Raw genomic sequence first — 14,865 nt, 5'->3', positions numbered from 1 at the left:
AGAACACCAAAGTAATCCAATGAGCATTAGAAGCACAAAAGACTAATAAATTTCCAACACTATGAAGGCAATTACCCCTTTGGTGATGGAAAGCAATGTTTATGTTGAACCAGAATTCTACAGAACACTTGGTTTTCTATTTGTCTATGGCATCAAGCTGTATCTACATTAAAATAAAGGTAATCAAGTTTCATATTTCAGGGCATAAATTAATTGCTTGTGGGGTGTCAAGAAAATCTCTCACCTTGAACATTGTTCAATAGGTTAGGAGATATACCAGGGAGTGAGGGGGTTACTTAACTTTCAAGCAACAGCTGGAGGCTGGACAGTACACTTAGCAGACCTGATGTTTAATCCTACCATGGAAAATTCTAGGTCCCCAAGAACTTCCATTTACTCATTACATTAACCTCCCTACCTTCCTCAACACAAGCCAACTTAAGACTTCAGACCAGGGAGCTAAGGAACACCAGGATTTGTAATAATTCATTACATACAAAATAGTTGCAAGAAAAAAAAAAGGTAAAAACCCAAAAGACGTCATTCATTTTCCTTCACCGCTTCTAGGGTAAGTGACTAATGTAATAATGCATCAAAGGAATGAGAGGAAACATTATTTGTTACTTATATAGATGTACAGATACCTGCTTCTATCAAAATGCTTTATCCACCACAAGCTCAGCAAAATACTCCCATCTCTCAGATTCTGAACACAAGGGCATTTATCTATTAACTTAGTAAAGGTCACTCTGGGACACATCAATGGTCCAAGTAGTCTCTGGTGGTTATTTATAGTCACTACCATAGGAGGAGGAAAAACCCACACCCAATAGCCAGCAGGCCAACTGCACCTTCTTAGACTATTACACACTTTTTAGAAGAATAAGTTTTACCCATTTAAAGAGATTTCACTGAACAAATCTTTTTTCTAAACAAAAAGAGTTGCTCAAGGCAAATCTTCCCTAAATTAAACTGCTAAAATAAACTCACGATTGCCTAAAGCAGGGAATTTACATACATAAGGACTCTGTTCAGCTCTCAGAGCAGTGGCCTCAAGACAGGATGCACTGTTCCCTCCTCCAGAAAGACTTCTTAAAAGGGACAGTTATGTTTCATGATGTGGAAAGGAAAGGAGCAACAGACACGTTCAATTAAATTGAAAAGATCTCTCTTCAGCCAAGTTAAAAGGAGACAATTAAAAAAAATGATTTAATAGTGTCAGCCTGCCAGGAGCTGGTAGAGTGACTGCACAATCAGCCCCCAGAGAAAGGCGGTATCCCCAGGCTGCCAGGAGCAGGACATATTATGAAGGCAGAACAATCAGCTGTTGGATGTCAGGGACCATAATGGGGTGGTCTGACTTAGCAGTGGAGTCATGGCTGCAGTCAGGAGTAACACCAAAAATCAAAATCAGAGTAAAAAGCCACTCCAAGGATTAAAACAGAATTGGAATCAGAAGTCATGCCAAGGGTCAAAGATGGAGTCAGTAGCAGGGGTGAGGGAGAGAAAGCAGGAACCAGGAATAAGGAGTAGGGCGAGGTAGCAGGAGCCAGGAACAAGAAGCAACAGGCCTAGCAACTAGTTGCTCAGAGAACAGGTGGGACAGGAACAGGAAGCTTTATATCTGGTGGTGTCCAATCAACAGTCTGTTGCTAGTCAGTGGGTGTAACCTCTGGTGGCGGGTATTGTTCCTGCCGTGGAGACCTGCTGGTGCTACAGTGTTGTTATTAGCCGCAGCTGGAGAGGCTTGGAGCTCTGGTGTTAGCTACACCAGCAGAGTGCAGCTTGCTGATTTAGCAGACCTCGATGTTACTTATAAAGAAAGACCACAGGTTTTGTTTGCTGGCAAAGGCATGTGGCCAGGTTTATGGTTGACAAAGCATGATACTAGTTCCCCATAGGAGTGACAGGTACACTAACATTTATGCCCATGACACAGTAGCATGCTGTTCAATCAACATACCAGGATGCTGTCCCCTAGACAAGTGCAGAGATGTTCCTTCTATGACTTTTATTTTTTAATACAATGATACAAATAAGTTATGTATTATATTTTATCATGGGTGGAGATTGGGGGCACTGCCCCCCCCCAACAGGATACAACGCAGAGGCAACGTGTGAGGGGCCCCCAGATTTCTCCCTTGTAATTGGTCCTGCTTCCTACTTGAGGAGAAATGTTCAGGGGGAGGGGAGCAGTGATGCCAGGAGCTCTGTGCCTGCTGGGCGGTTCCCTCCTCCATGATCCATGTAAGGGGAGGGCAAGACAGCAGCTCCTGATGACTCTCAGCACAGCCCACAAGGGGAAACAGACTGGCAGACACAGAGCAGCTGGCACTGCTTCTCCCCCCCACCCACACCCCATTAGGGGGCATGGCAGTGACACACGGCGCTCTGCGTCTGCCGGTCAGTTTCTCCACGTGGACTGTGTAAGGGGAGGGCAGGAGAGCAACGGCCTGCACGGCAGAGCTTGGGACTGTTTTCAATAAGAACCAGGCGGCTGAGCTGCTTTCCAACCCAGGTGAGTGCTCAGCTGTGCCGCTATAGCGCATCTGGGAAGGATGCTTTAAGCCGATGGGAGAGAGAAGCTCTCCCGTCAACATAGTGCATTCTACACAGGGAGTTAGGGTCAGTATAACTATGTTGCTCAGAGATGTGGATTTTTCACACCCCTGAGTGACGTAGTTTTACTGCAGGAAGTGTGTAGAGTAGACCTTGCCAAAGATTCGTATTGACGTCAATAGGAATTAGATCAAGCACCTTGAGAAATTACTCTAAAAACCTATCGCAGGGATAACATTTTCTATTAGATTCTATAGGAAGATGTAAAACACCTATGGAAAATTGACTGTGACTTTTACAAGTTTTAAACTTGAGTAAAATATTATTCTGTTTTAACTTAGAGTAAAATAATTTGATGGACCTATCTAAATCCGAGAACATCTAACCAAAGGGAAAAAGACTATTCCTTATACATAATATAAAAATGCTGTATTCATCTTTAAGATAATGTTTATGTATCTCTAAAATCAGGGAGACATGATTCAGAGTTACTTGAAAGTGCTCAGTTCTGTTCATTCAAGAATTTGTTTTTATTCTAATGTTGATTTTTAAGTGGTAATGGGTAAACATGGCAAATAGTTAAAATAACAAAATAAGGGTGATGCAATCACAAATACAGTTTACGTTCATTATTTAAAGTACACTGTAATTTAACTACTGCTAACAAATCGGTAAATCTAGAAGTTAGACCTATACATATTAAGCCTCTTGCGCCTGCCCTCCTCCCTCCCCGCCCAAAATAGAAGTGAAACTATGCCTATATATTTTATATGCTTTTCATTATTATTCTGTACCTGCTAGTTTAAACAAAACATTCTCATCCATTCTCCCATCATTTCCTTTTTATTTTACAAGGGGTTTGTGTGTGTCTGTACCATCTCCTAAAAATGTGTTTATGCAGTTACTTTAAAACTCTGTTTTTGTACTATCCTCCCAGGTTTAAAACGTGCTTAATTGGTTAACTAATACCTAGTGTGTTCTATTCTGCCAAGGCCAGGCCTACTCTAGTTCATAGCCTTTAGTCCATACGGTTAGTTATGCCTAGGGCTCCAGCAAGGCCTACAGGAGGCATTGGCTGTATTTCCCACATCTGACCCTGCAGTGCAATGGCACAGAGGCTAAGTAAAAGCTTTACCAACCCTACAGGCCTGGGTTCAAGACCTGTGTAATCTGATACCACTGCCCTGTCTCAGGATGGTCCCTGTGGAAGGCCTGTACTTTTGCAGAGGCATGCATGTGATGAGCTGGCTCCCAAGAGCATTCTTCAGGCCCATAGCCCCCCCTCCCCCCGATCAGATACTACAGGCATTTGCGAATCCAGGGTGTTGCATACTATGTACTTTTCATGGTCTCAGACTTGAACCTGGAGTGGAGGTGTTGCACACCAGCAGGGGAAAGGATGGTCAAGGAAAGAATTCAGGAGGGAGACATGGAATACTGGATGGATCTTCCAAGATCTAAGGAGCTGTAATTCAAATGCCACCAGATTGATCTACCGAGTCATGAAGAAAGGCCCTGCATATTGATCATCTTATACAATTTATGCAAAGGTCGGCTGGCATTCAGGTATTTTGTGGACAGCCACACTTTCTGGCCTACTTCTATAGGCAGGGCTTCTTGGCAGTGTTTGTCAGCATGGCGTCTGCAAGCCGTCTTTGCTGCTTCCAAGTGCTCTTTTAGCTTGGCTTGAGTTTCATGAATGGCCTGTACAAGACTGAAGGCAACAGGAACTGTTGTGGGTGGGGGAGCAGAGGAATAGAAGCGTGGATTAAAACCACACTAGAAGGGACTGGATCTGACTGAGACATGTTTTGCATTGTTATAAGTGAATTCAGCAAGCAGAAGTAATGCAGTCCAGTTATTTTGACAGTCGCTCAGAAGCGGTACAGGTTCGAGCTGTTTGAGCTCCTAGTTGATGCATTGTGACCAGCTGTCCAACTGGGGGTGATGGGCGGTGGATGCATGGGGCTTGACATCTTGAATACAAAACCTGGATATAAACTGGGAGCCACAGTCCATTGTAAGATGGCTGGGAAAGCCATGAAGGTAGAACATGTGTGTAATTAGAAGGCATGCGGTAGTTTCCGCAGTCAGGAGACACACGCATGGTACAAAATGGGCCATGTTGGTGAGTTGGTCCATGATAGTCAGTATTGTGTTATGCCCTTCAGATTCGGGTAGTTCCGATATAAAAAAAAAATGAAAAACAAAAGGCCATAATAGCTACCAAGTGCACTTTAATGGAGCTCAGAGACAACTCTGTCTTTTGCAGTTCTAGGATGTAATCAAGTATATCTGAAAGCAGAGTGGACACAGGTGAAAGATGTCTTAGATCACACCAGTGGCTGAATCTCATCCACTTCTGCAGGTAATTATTACAAGTGGACTGTTTTCTATGTAATACTCTTCTTACTTCTTCAGAACAGGCTGTTTCTTGAAGAACCCCAAGGCTGGGATGAAGACTTTGACCACTGTCCTGAGAGAGAAGATGAGGGACAGACTGTAAGGTGATCAGTTGACAGTGAGCTGGATGAGGTAAGGGAACCATGTCGGTTTTGGCCACGTGAGGACCACCAAAAGAACCCTGTCCTTGTCCTTTCTTATTTTGATCCCTCCAACTCCTCTGATCTGCAGGGAGCTGAATGCATACAGGAGACCTTAGCGCCTAGGAAGGAGAAAGGCATCTCCCAAGAAGCAGTGACCCATTCCTCCTCTTGAGCAGAACTGGAAGCATTTTTTTGGTTTTGGCCATGGCAAATTGGTCTATTTCTGGGAAGCCCCAACATCAAAATATATGGCAGAGTAAAGGGATCTATCTCCGATTCGTGATCCTGCGTGAAGCACCTACTCAGCATTTCTGTGGTGATGTTTTGCATGCCCGAAAGATAAGCTGTTGAGACGCTGATATGATTTTGAATGCACCAATTTCAGTCTTACTGCTTTGGAGCAGAGGGAGAGCAACCTCGCAGTTCTGACAGTTGATACAAAACATGCATGACATGTTGTGATCCTCATGCTTAGCAGCAGTCCATGATTAGCAACAGAAAATGGAAACAGGCATTCCTGACTGCCATGAGTTCCAGGAGGTTTATGTGTAAAGTGGTCTCAAGAGGTTACCACCTGCCTTAAGAAGTCAGAGTGCCTAGATGGGTTCCCCATCTCAGTAGGCATGCATCTATCATTAGTAGTAACATTAGAGAAGGTTGAGCAAAGGGTATCCCCCTGTGCAGATGTTGTGAGGGTCCTTCAACCAGTTGAGAGATCTTTTCACACCCACAGGCGTCAAGACTAGTTTATTCAAACTCTGTTTGTTCAGCAAATAAACAGTTCTTAGCCGCCCTGGGAGGCAACGCATGTGAAGTCTTGCATGTTATAAAACTACCAGTTGCTCTATGGCCCAACAGATGGAGACAATTTCCCATGGGTATTTGGGGGCTGATCTGGACTGTAGTGACTAAATTGGCTAGGGCTGCGAACCTCTGCAAAGGGAGGTATGCCTTGGCTGGTACCAAGGTAAGCTCCTAAGAACTCCAAACTTTGCACTAAGGTTAAGGTGGACTTTTGTATCTTTAATAGTAATCCCAGTCAGAGAAATAGGTCTATGGCCCTCTGAATGACAAGCCGGGCTTTGCTGTAGAACCATCCCTTGAGCAGCCAATCACTGAGATATGGGAATATCAGAATTTCTTGTCTGCACAGAGAAGCAGCCACCACTAAGAGAACTTCTGAGAATACTCTGGGCACAAAGGAGAGACCAAATGGGAGCACCTGTACTGAAAATGTTCTTGATTCAAAGTGAAGCATAGGAATCTTCTGTGGAAGGGGTAAATCGCTATATGAAAGTAAGAATCTTGTATGTTGAGAACCAATCCCCTTAATCCAGTGATGGAATTGCTGCTGCAAGGGTTACCATCTTGAACTTCTGAATATTTACAAATCTGTTGAGTAATCTTAGATCTAAAATGGGTGTCCATCCGCTGTTATTTTTTGGAACCTGAAAAGTACTTGGAATAAAAACCCTTCCCTCTGTGTTGCATAGGAAGTGATTCTATACCACCCAAGTTCAGGAGGGGTTGTATTTCCTGTCATAGAAGGTATTCCTGAGACGGGTGCCTGAAAAGGGACAGGGAACGGGGGTGGGATGGCAGGAGGGAAGTAAAGTGGATGGCTTATCCTGTTGAAATGATCTCCAAAACCCACTTGTCCATAGTTATATGTCCCCAAGCCCAGCATAAGTGAGAAAGGAAGTCTCTGAGGTGATGGAGACATGCAGATTGTTGCAGCAAGTCTGAGTGGTGATGGTAACTCAGCACCTCAACCACCCTGTCAAAAGAGATCTCGTCCCATTCAGTCTGGGACTTATTAAACTTTCTTTTTTTGTGAAGGGGTGTAGATTCCCAGAGAACACGTCTTTTAAAGTATGTAGAACCTAGTCAGTCTTATCTGCGAACAGCATCGATCCATCAAAAGGAAGGGCCTCAGCTGTATTTCCTTAAGAAATCCCGAGAGCGGAAGTCAGGAGCCCTCCTCATGATTACTGCCACAGAAACACAACGAGCGGCTGTATCACAGCATCCAGAGAGTCCTGCAGTGATGTTCTGGCCATCAGCTGACCCTCTGCAATGTGCCTGAAATTGTTCCACCTTCTCTGGAGGAAGATACTAAGTAAAGGAATTAAACTTCACATAGTTAGTATGGCTGTTTTTCATCATGAGGTCTTTGTAGCTGGCAATCCTAAATTGTAGAGTAGTCAGTTTAGTAGACGTTCAGCCATATAAGTAACGCTGCTTTTGGTTTTTGCCATAAGGAATCAATTCAGCATGGTTCTGTCTTCCACATTTGTTAATAGTGTTGACCACAAGGGAGATGGGGGAGGGATGCAAAAATAAAAATTCCAAGTCGTTAGAGGGGAGTATATTTTTTGTCCACCCTCTTACATGTAGGCTGTATTGTGGCAGGGGTATGCCAAATTATTATTGCAAGGTCTAGCAGAGCCCCGTTAATACGTAGTGCAATGCAGGAAGATGACATATGCAGAATGTTGAGCAGCTTACGCGGTGACTCTTCAAGTGGAATTTGTAAGGAGTCTGATATCCTTTCAGTGAAGTCTTGGAACCATTTGAAGTCATCAGCCAGGGATGGTGGAGAAGGCGTAACAGCTTCATCTGGGGATGAGGAAGAGATATTAGATGTTGGAATGACCTCCTTGTCCACTATCGCTTCCTGCTCTTCAGAGGTCTCGTCCTGTGGATCAGGCACCGTAAAGAAAGAGGCTAGTGGGGATTGTTTGCCCTTCTGGTGAGACACACTAATGGTCCTGGAGAATTGTCAATGATAAACTGCCCAGAGATCCCAGTATGGCCAATGAGATGTTGCATACGGCATGGGTGAAGGCACCCAAGAGTGTTCATACCTGCAGGATGGAGCATGAGGATGTCTCTTACGGGGATGTTCTGACTCCCTTGTAGCTTTTAGAAAAGAAGGTCCCCTGATAATGGAAGGGAGAGCCCTGGATGAAAATCTGGGAAACTGATGAGAAGTCCACATCATCTTCCTCATCATCATCACTAGGTATGGGTGGGACACCTGTAAAGATAGGTGGAGAGTCCGTCAGCACTAGGTGAACCTCCAGGGATTGAGAGGTTCTTGCTACCAAGAATGGGTCAGTGCCAAATAAAGGAGATTCAGGTGTCTCTATTACTGGTAAATCCTGAGGGAATCGAAACTCTTGCACTACCGAAACAATGGTCAGTACTGAGCAGGTCGCCTGGATAGAAGTAACCATGGAAGAAGGAGATGAAGGTATCGAAGGTCTTATGCACTCCAATGAATGACCAGTAGGTGTTAGTCTACCATGTCCTTGGTGCCTAGAACTTTGTCACCACAGAAGACCAAACGATGTCAGTACCAGTTTAGAAGAGATGGTCTTCTCCATGCTGCTGCGATCACCAGATGGTACAAATCTTCCACAGCCAGAATCCTTAAGAGTCCTTGGACTTGTTGGTGCTCATGATATATGAGGAACCTGAAGCCTTGTGGGTACCCAGTTGGAGAACAGTACGTGCCAAAGTGGTTGCCGGAACCAGAGACTGTCCCTTTGAGGTAAATTCACTACCAAGGGGGCTTGAAGACTGCATCCTAGAGTTCTTTTGAGAGGATTCCAGAGACTTCCTCTTCAATGCTCTAGGGAAGTGCTGCACCAAGGAGGTCGAGGCAGTCAACTTGCTCAGAGACAACTATACGGGGAGGGCCCCCTGGGGTCAGAAGCAAGTCGGAGCAAACTCTCCATCATGAGGAGACATAGCTTAAGTTCCCAATTCTTTCAGGCTCTTGACTTTAATGGCAAGCAGAAATTACACTTTTAGGGAACATGAGACTCCTCAAGGCAATGGACAAACCAGGAATGCCCACCACTCACCAGGCTTGCCTACCAGCACAAAAGGTAGTGTTTAAGACTTGGTTGCATGCCTTCCAAGCATTTAAGTTCCGCTGAGGGGAGGAAAAAAAATGGAGAAAGGACAATGATCCTTACAGTGAAAACTATAACTGTGTGTGTGTTTTAACTTTATAGAATTACAATAATTAATATAAAAGCTAACACTAAGTACTAATACTAACTAGTAGAAAAGAGAAAAAATACAGTTGAGGTAAGCTCAATTCTGACATTGCTAAGGCTCAGTCTCAGGCAGCAGTGGTTCAAAAGAAACTGAGGGCAGTTCACCCGCACAGCTCCATATAGCCATGATGCAGAGCACAAGGCAGGGTGGAGTGCATGCATGGACCGAACAGGCACCACTACCCAAAATCTCCAATCAAAAGCACACCCGGCGCATGCAAACTTGAAGTGGAGCACCCGTAGGGACGTTACTCCAGGAAGAGCTTCCCGATGTTCCCCAATCACCACTTTCAGTGATGTGCTTTCCTGTGTAACTGGGCCAGACCCCAAAGGTGACCCATCTACTGTTTCTACAAGATCCGGGATAACCTTGGGTTGTACTGGAAGATCAAGGACTTGGGCCATGGAAAAATCCATATAATTCTCACCCACTCCTGAACTGATCAAGGCCCATACCATGGGGAAGGCCTGCTTGACCTGCAAGATCCACAGGTGCAGGGGAATATGTAGAACTGGAAATGAAAAATTCCTGGTTTAACAGTCTCAGGGTTTCTCCATCATGGTACGCAGGCTGGGAACCCTGATTGGGTGTGGGGGTATTCTTTTCCCTATCATCAGGTTAGCAGGGGTTTTGACAGGGCATGTGGATGTAGGACTTGATAAAGGCCTAGGCATAACTAACAGTGTGAACCAAGACTGTGAACCAGAGTAGGCCTGGCCTTGGCAAAATAACAATGACCCAGGTATTAGCTAACAGCAAGTAAGCACATTCCTGACCTGACAGGATGCTACAGGAACACCTAGAGCTCTCAAGTAACATCAGTTAACCCATTCTTACGTGAAGATACAGGAACACAGTGACCCCAAATAAGATAAGGGCAGGATGACAGGATAATGTTTAGGGACATTTTGTTTGAACTAGCAGGTATAAAGATATGGGCGGTAACTAAAGATGTCAGGAATGTGATACATAACTTGTTTGTAACAATGTATAAAAGCAGAAGTAATAGGAGGGGCACCTTTATACAGCCAAGGGGGAAAAAATAAAATGAAATAAATAAAATAATGGAGATATCCTATCTCCTAGAGCTGGAAGGGACCTTGAAAGGTCATTGAGTCCAGGCCCCTGCCTTCACTAGCAGGACCAAATACTGATTTTGCCCCAGATCCCTAAGTGGCCCCCTCAAGGACTGAACTCACAACCCTGGGTTTAGCAGGCCAATGCTCAAACCACTGAGCTATCCCTCCCCTTAGTGCATCCTGGTGCATTAACTGAGTGGGTACCATTGTCGTGGGCATGCATGCGTTAGTGCACCTGTAACCACAGTCAGGGCGCTAATACCATGCTTCGGCAACAATAAACCTGGCTGAGTGCCTTCGCCACTGAACCAAGCTTGTGATCATTCTTTATGAGTACCATCAAGGTCTTCTGAATTAACATGTGGCACTATCTGCTAGTGCAGCTGATATTGGAGTTCCAAAAAACAGTAACAATGCTGCAGCAGCAACAACATTCCACAGCACTTAACAGTGGATACCACATGCCCTACTCCTCCACAATAGAGGCAGAGGGTCTCCTGTTTTCTACACTCTCACTCACCGGAGAATAGGTGGGACTGTACTGTGTTAGTGTGAACGGACTCAAACGAGGCAGAGCTTGCTTGGGCTTGAGCCTTAGGTAAGTGCAGAAGGCAGGTGGAACCCTTTTACGTTCCAGTTTCTTCGCCAAGACCATGCCAAAACTGCTGGAGAAGTGCGGCCATGTTCCAGGCGGTATCTATGGCCAAGCATCAGAACTGGGTGACAAAAGGGGCTGACTCCTGCACTTAGGAAGAAAGAATCTCATGCACTGCTATAGGCTGGGGACCAACTGGCTAAGCATCAGTTCTGCAGAAAAGGACCTGGGGATTACAGTGGATGAGAAGCTGGATAGGAGTCAGCAGTGTGTCCTCGTTGCCAAGAAGGCCAACGGCAAATTGGGCTGTATTAGTAGGAGCACTGTGAGCAGATTGAGGGAAGTGATTATTCTCCTCTATTTGACACTGGTGAGGCCACATCTGGAGTACTGCGTCCAGTTTTGGTCCCCCCCACTACAGAAGAGATGTGGACAAATTGGAGAGAGTCCAGTGGAGAGCAACGAAAATGATTAGAGGGCTGGGGCACATGACTTATGAGGAGAGGCTGAGGGAACTGGGCTTATTTAGTCTGCAGAAGAGAAGAGTGAGGAGGGATTTGATAGCAGCTTTCAACTACCTGAAAGGGGGTTCCAAAGAGGATGGAGCTAGGCTGTTCTGTGGTGGCAGATGACAAAACAAGAAGCAACGGTCTCAAGTTGCAGTGGGGGAAGTCTAGGTTGGATATTAGGAAACACTATTTCATTAGAAGGGTGGTGAAGCACTGGAATGGGTTACTAGGGAGGTGGTGGAATCTCCATCCTGAGAGGTTTTTAAGGCCTGGCTTGACAAAGCCCTGGCTGGGATAATTTAGTTGGTGTTGGTCCTGCTTTGAGCAGGTGATTGGACTAGATGACCTCGTGAGGTCTCTTCCAAACCTAATATTCAATGATTCTATGACTCCAGAGTTTGACAAAGCTTTCATACAGCAGAGTCTGTCATGCAGGATTTGTGAGGGTCATTGAAAAATAGTAGCAAATGCTTGTACAGATAAGTCCCAGTTGGTCAACATTGAGTGATCCTGCTCTAGAAGGGGAGAGACCTATGCCAGTGCTATCCCAGTAAGTAGGCTCAGCATTAGACGCAATTTACTTGATTGTGACATACTCCTTGGTCTGGAGCATAAACAGAAGTCTGCACTAGGTAAGGAACCCATGAAACTTATTGTAGGCATCATTATATATTTCCAGCAGAGGGACTCTGGGGCTGGTCCACCAAGCTGGCATCGTAAGGGCAGACAAGTGGGTACCCACAGCCGCTCCAAGTGCTGGAGCTTGCTCCAGCAAGGAGCGATTTCTCATCTGTAGCTGTAGCGCTTGGTCCCTCACTTTCAGGTTTTCATCCTATAGAGAGGGGCAGTCTGCTCCTGCAGACTCACAGGCCCCTGGGGCAACAGTGGGGCAAGCGCCCTGGAGGTGTCCATACTTAGTCCAAGGATTCAGCAGCGAGTCCTGGAGAAGACCAAGAGGATCTGAGCAAGCTGCTAGAGTCTCTAACAGAACAGTCTGACCTAATGGTCAGAACAAGGGGTGGAATCAGGGTTATAATTGGGAATCATGCTGAAGATCAAAGCCAGAGTCAGAATCCAAAATCACACCAAGGGTCAAATTTAGAGCCATGTCAAGAATTAAGTCAGAATTGGAGTCAGAAGTCACACCTAGGGTCAAAGGAGGAGTCAGCAGCAGGGGTCAGGGCAAGGAAACAGGAACTAGGAGCAGGACATGATAGCAAGAGTGTGGAACTAGGTATGGTAAAAGGAACAAGGAGCAAGGCAAGATAGCAAGAGACAGGAACAAGGAGTAGGAGCCAAGCAAAGAGGCAGGGAGTTGACGTCGGAGTTCTAGGCAGCAACGGTACTCGTGAGTTGTTGCTTGAACAAGTGGTGGGACAGGAACAGGGAGCTTTATACCAAGTGGTGTCCAATCAGCAGTCTGCAGCTAGTCAGTGGGTGTAACATCTGGTGGTGGGGCATCAGCTGCAGTTTCATCTGACTGCAGCACAGTGCGTAAATCTCTCACTAAACAACTCCGCAGGCCTGGGTTCCAGACCCGCAGTGCCTGACAACAGAGATGGCAAGAACCTTTGCTGGTAACCACAAGTAGAATTTTTAATAGATTAACTGAAAGAAGCGACAAAGAGTCCCGTGACACCTTATAGACTAACAGACGTATTGGAGCATAAGCTTTCGTGGGTGAATACCCACTTCATCAGACATATTCACCCACAAAAGCTTATGCTCCAATACATCAGTCTATAAGGTGCCACAGGACTCTGTCGTTTTTTACAGATCCAGACTAACACGGCTACCCCTCTAATACTTAACTGAAAGAAGAATCTAGTTCTCCTCAGAGAATTATAAAAATGCATGTGTTCTGAGGGGAAGAAGTGCAAAAGGGGGGTTGGGGGCAAGGCAGCATGGATGTTTACCATGATCAATTTGTTGTGATTTTGCATTTCACCATTCTGCAAATTGTGTATGACAAATGGGAAGGAAAGTACAACAGAAACAGTAACATAGCAATAAGGCTAATGGGGCAGTGGGTATTATGGAGGTTGCAGAAGTCACCCTCTGCTTTTGAGTTGGGTTAAGTGTTAAGAAGTTTCATTCTGCTCTTTACTATGGAGGAGGGCTCCATCATTAAGATTCAGTTTTGTACTTAAAGCAGGGATTCAACACCTCTGTTATGAATAAAGAATACACTGATCTTCTCCAATACTTACTGTGAGTACAGAATAAGTTTACTAAGAATTTGCAAGTAAATTTGTTAGTTGATGAATCAAAACTAATTATTTTAAAATGGGTTCTTTAAGAAATTTAGCACCTCAGGCCCTTGTCTCATCTCGAATGGTTTCAGTAACAGAGTAACACTATCTCTTCAAATTTCCTATATAGTTAAAACTCACTGAAATCTTCTGCATAGGCTAAATCTGAAGAATGTCCTGTAGTGATCCCATGAAGATGGAAGACAAAATCTAATTCAACATCAGTTATATCTAATCTACGACCATGACCACTTAAAAATTTATCATAATTTTATGGTTATTTAATGGTGTCACTAAAGAACAGAGTTAAGATTTTACATGTGCCATATCTTAAAATGTTTTCCTACAAGTGTACCATTAACTCTGAATTTCCTGAGTTTATAGGTCTTAGTTTAGGAATAAATACAACCTTTAGTCAAAATTACTAATCTGTAACCACAATTTCAACTCTATCTTGATGTAGTGTTTGTCTGAGAATCTTCATTGGGAGTGATTTCAAATGGCGTTGGACCACAAACGCCGTGGCTACACTCAAAACTTCAAAGCGCTCCCGCAGCAGCGTTTTGAAGTGCGAGTGTGGTCGCGTGCCAGTGCTGGGAGAGAGCTCTCCCAGTGCTGCAGGTACTCCACCTCCATGAGGGGATTAGCTGGGGCATTGTTTACACTTGCGCTTTACAGCGCTGTAACTTGCTGCGCTCAGTGGGTGTTTTTTCACACCCCGAGCAAGAAAGTTGCAGCACTGTAAAGTGCCAGTGTAGCCAAGCCCGAAGACTGTTTGGGTGCATGTGTACATGCTTCCACTCTACAGCTGGGGAAGTGCTAAAGATAGCACATGCTGTAAGTTATTGCAGACATGGGCAAAGTCCCTTGTTCCAAAGGGAGGAAAGAACTGGGGCTGTGGTAACTGTCTGATCCACTGAAAAGAAAAAAGTGAAATTAAAACCATCTTCTAAAAAATTTTAAAAAGTCACATAAGGCTAAATTAAATTCTATTTTCAGTAATGAAATGTTTGTATGATTTGTGGGTTATGTTATATTTGTAACCATATACAGCTGACATGACAGCAAGCTATTAAGCTAGTAGGGTAACAGATACAAAACCTGAATCATACCACCTTCCATTGTACAAAACAATGACATACTGGAAAATGACATATTCCACTTCACCTGAAGTTCAGACGGATTGCAAAGTGGGAACTGTAAATAAACAGTTTATATCTGCAAGCCCCAGAAAACAAACCATCTATAATGACT

The 14,865-nt window shown here is 44.6% G+C and overlaps 1 protein-coding gene across 5 annotated transcripts in view; it reads right to left on the bottom strand.

Moving 5' to 3' along the window:
* RANBP3 (RAN binding protein 3) overlaps nucleotides 1–14,865 on the bottom strand; it is a 151,774-nt gene that overhangs the window by 97,901 nt on the left and 39,008 nt on the right. The window lies entirely within an intron of this gene.

This window comes from Trachemys scripta, chromosome 22 (genome assembly GCF_013100865.1).
Source record: "Trachemys scripta elegans isolate TJP31775 chromosome 22, CAS_Tse_1.0, whole genome shotgun sequence".
In the NCBI taxonomy this organism is placed as follows: Eukaryota; Metazoa; Chordata; order Testudines; family Emydidae; genus Trachemys; species Trachemys scripta.
Note: the sequence above shows the minus strand (reverse complement) of the source record. Positions and strands in the feature narration are given on the sequence as shown.